Here is an 8082-nt window from a genome sequence, read left to right on the forward strand (position 1 = left end):
TTTCCCCTGTGAAAACTATTTTGAAAATCCCCTCCTGGGTATACAGGTTCTAAAACTACCTAAGGGGAGCGCTGTTACTGAGAATGTCTATCTCTATTTGTCTCTATCATACTATCTCTATAACCCAGTGCATACTGAATATCGTTTTAATAATTGCTGCATCACAGTTGCTGTGCCATTTAAAAATGCTCCTTTTCTGTACTGTTACCTGAAGATGACTAGGCTTGGCCTCTGATAGACTGTCAAGGAAAAGAAAATGTTAAAGATCAAGACCCGCAGCTGAAAAAGGCCTGCTACTAGCCAGGAATGGCCTGATTTTTTCATAGTACTGGAAAAGAAGAGGAACTCTGCAACTTCTTTTCGTTTATGTAGGGTTTATGTACACAAGATCAGAATTTTAGTGTCACAATATTGAACGTCAGATTCTAAAACAGGCATTTCTCAGCCAGCTTTAAGAAGCTTACCAGAATTACAGTGGGAGATAGTTATCTGAAAGACTGCATCCCAAATCATTCAGGGCTTTAAAAATAATCAATCTGAAACAAACAGAAACCAGGGCACAATCACTGCATGTTCATGTTTGTCACTGTCAGGCTGAAGGTAGGCTGCTGTGATCTGCTCTAATTGGATTTCCCAAGTGAACTATGAAAAGGGCTGTAAATATAGCCCATTATGGAAGTCAAGACTAAAGGTAACAAAAGCCGTGGGTGTCTGGACTGAGTCCAGAGATGCTGGAAAACATCATGTCCTTATGCATTTAATGAAAACAGGTTTTTAAACTATCTAAGGGGAGCACAGTTACTGAGAATGTCTCTATCACACCAGCTCAATAACCCAGTAGATACTGAATATTATTTTAATAATTGCGGTAGCACTGTTTCTCTGCCATCTAAAAATGTTCACTTTCTATACTGTTACCTGAATGTGATGACCTCTGATAGACTATCAAGGAAAAGGAATTTGAAAGATCAAGACCCGCAGCTGAAAAAGTTCTGCCACTAATCAGGGATGGCCTGATTCTTTCATAGTATTGGAAAATGACAGTATAATTCTACAAGTTCTTAAGTTTTTCATTTAAGTAAAAATGAGGTGCACAAGATCTAAATAGTAAACTGTGATTTCAGAGCATGTATCATTTGTGTGATATACAAACAAATATACTAGCAAGCTAGGGGCTTGGTGCTAATAAATACATCTCAAGCAAAATTGTTCAAAGGTGATATTTTAGAGTACTTTGGCTTTGGTTCAGAGAAAAAAAATCTTTTTTATATTGGTAATGTAACAGTATCATACTGTTTTGCTAAATCACAATTAATGTTGCCAATTCCTTGATTGTATCAGAAAGTCTTTGATATTTTGTGCCCCCCGCCCCGCCCCGCCCCCCAAAAATCAAATGACTTTATGAGGGATAAGGGACAGAATTTTAAGGTACTGTACTTAATTTTCAAACAAACAGAGATGTGCCCTCAGTTTCTAGCCCTCATGGGCTCCTATACATGTGCAGGGAGGCTGCTCCAACATGCTTTAATTACAGCGTGTTGGAGCAGACTAATTAATTGAGCAATTAATTGAGTCTGCTGGAGTGTGGTAATTACTGCTCTCCAGCAGACTCCAGTGTCACATGTATCAGTATCCCCACACTGAAAAATGGTGGCAGGGGTGATTTATCTAAAGCATGTTTGAACTTTAGTTAAAGCACCCCTGCTGCTATTTTTCAATGCAGGGACGCTAATACAAATGATGCTTCGGGCGCTTTAATTAGAGCGGCCCTCAGAGCTTCAGTAATTAAAGTGTCCCCCCCTCCCCCCCTCACCTCCCAGACCATGTCTGTAAATGCTCCATAGTTTTAGGAAAAGACTGAAAATTTGGCTTAAATACATACAAAATATCCAGAACCCAGAAGGCAAATATAAGAATCTAATTTCTTTTAATAATTTTCATGAGCCTTGGAGAGCTTGATTGATGATAATTGAATGTATATGGCAGGCAATACTGCTCAGTAATCTCTCTTTTTAAAATTGTATGCAACTTTAAGAAAAAGAGAACTGGAGAGCCATTTCTGAGAAATGTTCATATTAATTTTTTTTAAAGATGTATAAAGGATTTGGTCAGAATTGTCAGCTAAGAAGTACTTAATTTACACAGAGAACCATGGTTCAAAACCCTTCTTTTTTGGATTTCCCATTTGGATGGATCTTCCAACATGTCCCCTAGTGTTTATGCTTTGGCATAGTTATCACAGTCTCTCTTTCTTAACTTGTCATTTTTCTCTCACATATGCCTCACATACTCAATTTCCTCTCTCAACCAAAACCAGCACGTTGTCTTTGGTCAGTATGTAGCACTGGATACTATTCAGGGCCAAGCCAACTTGTTCAGAATGAGAACTTTGAGCTGACATGCTACTGCTGAAGTCTGAAGTCCTGTAAACTTGAACTGTATCTGCAAAGAGGCAACTGGTTCCTTTGAAAGAACCTCCTGTCAGATTAGCAAAAGCATATAAACAATTGTGTGGGAAAGTGTGGTGTGTCTATGATCTTATATAGGCTTTGTATAGGCTTGGTCTATATTACAAAGTTTGGCCAGCACGTGTGTGTCAGCTAGGGGCTACGATCTTGTCAAAGCTGACACAGGTAGTTGATACAACTGTGTTATCAACCCCTCCCCTACCTCATCTGGATGCATCTATGCCAACAAAAAAAGGCTGCTGCTTTTAGGGAATGTTTTTTATGTCTGTGGCTTCACAGGTTCTCTGAAGACTGAGCTTGCTGAGGAGATATGCAGAATTAGTGTATCTAGTGACTACTCTGCTCCATCATCTCTCAGACAGCATTACTTGCTTTTTTGCCTTATGTTTACTATACTTCCCTGTGCTTCTAGTGAAGATGAGGTTGTAGCTGTTTTAAGCCTCCTCTCAGGGGCTAAGTACAGACAATCAAAAAGCCTGAGGGTGGAATTGATCAAACCTTTGCTGGTTTCTCTAAGCAGCAAAGAAGAGATCAGGAAGGAACAGAAGACACATTCTGTTATTGGTGGGGGGGGGAAGGAGAGGCACAGGGATGCCCATGTTGGCCCATAGAAGCAGGCTGATGGCACTGTTGCACGCACTCCAGTATGCCGGACACTGCCAAAGGTAGCCAAGGCCAGCCAATTGGCAGGCCACACCTGGGCATACTTTCTATACCCTGCTGTCAGCCATACTGAAGTGGAGAGGTAGCAGAGACTCTCTTCCTAGCCTTGATCCCTTACAGATGCTGGCAGGATGGTGGGGAAAGCGGGGCCCTAGCCTCTAACACAGGAGTGGGCAATTATTTTGGGTGGAGGGCCGCTTACTGAGTTTTGGCAAGCTGTTGAGGGCTGCATGGATAGCCCTGCCCCTTGACAGGTGCCCCGCCCCCTGGTTGCCATCTTGTGACTGGAAGTCCTGCCCCCCAACCCCTGACCTTTGCCACCAGAAGCACGCCTTTTAGCAAGGGGTTTTGCCATCATGGAACCAGAAAAATACCAAAATTATATTCTAAAAAGCAAACATCTAAAACATTCATTAATTTGATTTCAAAAAATATTTTTGTCCTGGTTTACATGTGCTTGTGTAGTGTATATAGAAGTGATTGTATTATAATAGCTTAAAATGAAGTCTGACTCTTGTATGTTGTGGTGGGGATACAGGTTTGTGGGGGGCTGTGGGTATGTGGGTAAGGAAGCATGTGGGTGTGTGTGTGGATATGTTGGCTGTGGGTTGATATGAGGTTTGTGGGGGAATGTGTGTGGGGGGAGGGTGGCTGGGGTGTGTGAGGGGGTGAGGGTGTCTGCATGTATGACAGTGCAAGAGGGGGTGTGGGTGCATATGTATGATGGAGTGTGCATGTGGGACTCACCCTATGAACACCCCCCCTTCCTACACCCCCTGCCCCCCACCCCCCGGGTATCAGCATAGGCCCCATGCTCTCACAGGCCGGCCATGCAGCCAGAAGCCACATGGTGCTAGAGCAGTGCAAAGGCAGGGAAATGGCTGGGGGTGGGGTGGGGCTGGGCTGCTGCGTCCTTCTGCTGGCTCCCCCTGGGTTCGACTCCCCCTGGGTCCTGTCATCTTTGACAGGCAGCCAGGAGCAGATAAATATTTGCTAAATTTTTTAGGGGCCCTACGGGCAAGATAGAATGGTCTGGTGGGCTGGATCTTCCCCATGGGCCATATTTTGCCTACCCCTGCTTTAACAGCTGACAAGGGGGGGAGCTGGCTAGTCAGTGGGGGAGCAGGGAAGGCCTCATCATGTGCCCCTCCAGCAGTTCTGGGTGGAGTGAGCCTTCACTTTCCTGCCCCCTGCACTGCCTAGCTGACAGATGCTGGTAGGACACAGGGTTGGGGGTAGAGTCTTTGCTGCCTAGACTCCATGACAGCCCAGGGACAGATGAACCAGAGTGTAGGCCAAGGTTAGCCTGCCTGCTCTGCAAGGGAGGGTTGGTGGGGGAGTTGCAGAGCATGCCGGGATGCTGGGAGACTGTGAGGTAATTTGAATTGGGAGGGGATATGGGACAGAAGTTCCATAGACCTGTTTAACATAAATCAGTAATGTCTGATAGTACATCCTTCCTGTTGTATCTTAAATTGAGTTCAGCCATTTTGAAACCAGTTTACGTGTGTCACGGAGTCACGTAAGTGCCCCGTGACTGTGAGTGTGATTGGCAGAGCTGCCAATCACCTGGGCAGCTCAGGTGCTGGTTACCAGGGCGACCAGGCGGGTCACATGGCCAGAAGGGGGCAGGGTCGGGCCTTTATAAACAGCTTAGGCCGGAGCCTGCCTAGCAGTTCCCTTCTGGTTGCTGTGGGAGCAGGAGCTCTGTGACTGAGCTGAGTGGCCCGAGTTAGTGGTCGCAGCCTTACCATGCTAACCAGCTGCGATGATGCGGGGAACAAGAACGCCCTAAAGGGGGGTAGGCTTGAGAGCCTTGGTGGGGGCTTGTGTTTGTTTGGAGCAGGGAGACTCTGTGTGGTTTATGTTACAGCTGGGTGGCTCGAGCTTATGTTACAGTTTGCCCAGTGGGGCAACCGGAGGACCGGGTGAGGCTGTAGGGGAGCAAGGAGGCCTCACAGCGGCTCCCCAGCAGCTTGGGGGTTCCCGGTGCCCAGTATGGGCATAGTGCCAGCGGGGCACTATTGTCTGTGCCGGAGAGGCACCGTATTGCGCCAGGGAGGCGCAGTATGCGGGGTTGCAGACCCCAGCCCACAAGGGCGGTGTTTTGCCCAGTGGGGCAACCGGACCCAGAAAAGGGTCAAGGGGACAGGCACGGCGGTGATTGCCTGTGCCCCTAGTGTGTGGAGCGCGGTGTTGGCCCCAGAGAGGGCAAGGCCCCAGAGCGGGGCAGGAAAAGAGAGAGGGCGAGCAGGCGAAGAACGCTGGCAAGGGTGCTGGTATTAGGGCGGCGATAGCGAGCCAGGCGCAAGGGTGCCGGTATTAGGGCGGCGGTAGCGAGCTGGACCCAGGGGGCGCCAGCAATAGTCGGATACTGGCGAGACAGGCCCAGGGCGCAGGGAGCGGGCTGGAAGATAGGAGCCCGGCCCAAGGGGGCGCCAGGTGGGCGAGGAGCCCAGGGTGCCCGAGAGAGAGGGCACCAGAAAGGCGAGGGACCGTACAACATCCCACAGAACAGCTGCGAGGCTTGGGGTGTGCTGAAGGGGAGGTTTGGGGGCACGCATAGCCCTTAAGGCGGGGCGCATAGAGAGAGCCCCATTTTGGAGTAGGGGCAGGAACATTGGTACCGTCAACTAGGGGAACAGAGGCAGCCTCCCATGCAACTTATTTGTCATCAAAGTTGTGGCGGGTGAGATTCTGAGGGTGCTGAGTCCACCCTAACGTGACGGTAGGGGGTGCTAGGGAGTTCACGGCCGCTCCTAGGCCCCACTCCCTCACAACGTGCCTTGAACTTCTGTTCTGTTACAGGTTTAAACTGTTTTCCAATCACTTATATAAGTTTATGTGTAATGTCTGTCCTTAGCCCTGATGACTGTTTCAGAGATCTTCATTTGGTTCTATATCCATGCTGTGAAAAGTAAATTTAGCTTTGAAATTATAGAGCACTAAGGAAAGTCTTGAGAAAGTGAGGCATGGAATAACCTGGGTTGTGCTCTGTCCTGATTGGGGTTGGGAAATGAAGAGTTGATACTTTTCTGAATCTTGGAATTACTGTTTCTGTATCAGGTAGCCAGGCAGCTGAGAACTGCATCTGCATATAACCTTTTCCATTCCGAGGAAAAAGATCTTGATCTGGAACTTTAGCCTGATAGGAAAAGCTGTACTTATTTCAACTATGATTGATTTAATTTACCAAACTAAGCTACCTTGATATAAGCAATGTTTAAATCAATTTAAGTGTGTTTACACCTGCTAAACAAGATTTTTTTTTTTTTTTTTTTTAAATTGACTTAGTTAATCTGGTGTAATTTTCTAGTACTGCTGAGGTCTGATTGCTCTTATTTTGTAGTTTCCACTAATGTTTTAAAGCTTAATTTTAAGATGCAGTATTTCTTGTGAATGCTAGCTCCTTACTTGTAAAGGATACAAGTAAGTAAAATAATTATTTTATATATAAGAGAAATGAATTGCAGAACTTTGACAACAAAGTGGCAAGTTAATATACTGTATGAACTATTTTGTTGAGAAGAAAATGAGATACAAGAAAATGGGACTTGATACCCAGTGATTAATATGCAGAAACAGGATTAAAACTCGGGTATTCCAGGTTCATGAATCTGTTCTCATACCACTAGTTCACAGAGCCTCTTCATTTTTTTTTTTTTTTTTTTTTTCTTCCTAATGAATCTTGAAGGTCTAAATAAAACTTGATTATTCGGGTAGAACAAGGAAAAAAAATGAAAAACAAAAGAAAACTGTAGCAGTCTAGCAGTTGTTGTTTCTACCTTCCCAATACTAACACCAAATATCCTTTCAAGTACATTAGGGGCATGCAGTAAGAAATCTTTACACTCGAATACTAGGCATTTTAGATAATACAGATGCAATTTTTTTCTGAAACTTATGATTAAATTTGCAGTGCAAAAACTAACTTTCATATAGTTTAATTTATGTTTTATGTTAAAAGCTTTAGTTAAGTTTTTACCTTCAGTATGTATCACTTCCTAAAAGAATATGGAAATCTTAAATGGCAAAATCCAAACTAAGCGGCACTCATGGCAAAAATGACCCTCACAGGCCTAGGGCAAAGCCCAAAACTTGCTGACCTTGGGAGTAGGGACAGAAATTACACAAACTGGTTCAAATGGGAGGTGATCTGCTGGCCACCTAAATTTATCAGGGGTGACCAGCAGTATCTGGGGGAACGCTTGTTCACCAGAGCGCCCCAAGGGATGATGAGGTCAAATGGTTATAAAGTACTGCAAGATCATTTAAGGCTGGACATGAGGAAGAATTTCTTTACTGTCTGAGCCCCCAAGGTCTGAAATAGCCTGCAATTGGAGTTGGTTTAAGCACCTACATTGAACACCTTCAAGAGGAAATTGGATGCTTATCTTGCTGGGATCTTATGACCCCAGCTGACTTCTTGTCTTTTGGGCAGGGGGCTGGACTTGATGATCTTCCAAGGTCCCTTCCAGGCCTAATGTCCATGCAATCTGTAACACAACAGAAGTCCAGTGCACATAAAGGGCGTGTCCATACGAGTGTGCACATGCCTCCTGCCCTACCTCAAACCCCTTTGAAGAGGGGCAACAGGCATGTGCAGGAACAAAAAAATGTTCCCCACACTGCAAACTTGCAGTGCAGGTATAAAATTAGATCCCTGGATATCAATGTTTAAAAAAGCGGGGCAGGGCACAGTCCCTGACCATGGCCTGAGGCAACCGGAGGCTGGGTCCTCCACAGAGATGCTCTGGCTGCCAAAGCTAGGCCGTGTGTTTCAGCACCAGGGCTCCAGTGCTGGTGGGTAAGGGGTTGGGGGGACTGGAGGAGGGGGGAGGGGCCATGGGGGAGACCCCAGATGGCTCTGCCTACTTCCCCAGACCCCCTGACCACTGCCAGCCCTCCAAAGGCCCTTGGCTACTGCTGCAGTGCCTGGGGTTGTTGGGGT

This window comes from Crocodylus porosus, unplaced genomic scaffold (assembly GCF_001723895.1).
Source record: "Crocodylus porosus isolate Cpor-Errol unplaced genomic scaffold, CroPor_comp1, whole genome shotgun sequence".
NCBI classification, from domain to species: domain Eukaryota; kingdom Metazoa; phylum Chordata; order Crocodylia; family Crocodylidae; genus Crocodylus; species Crocodylus porosus.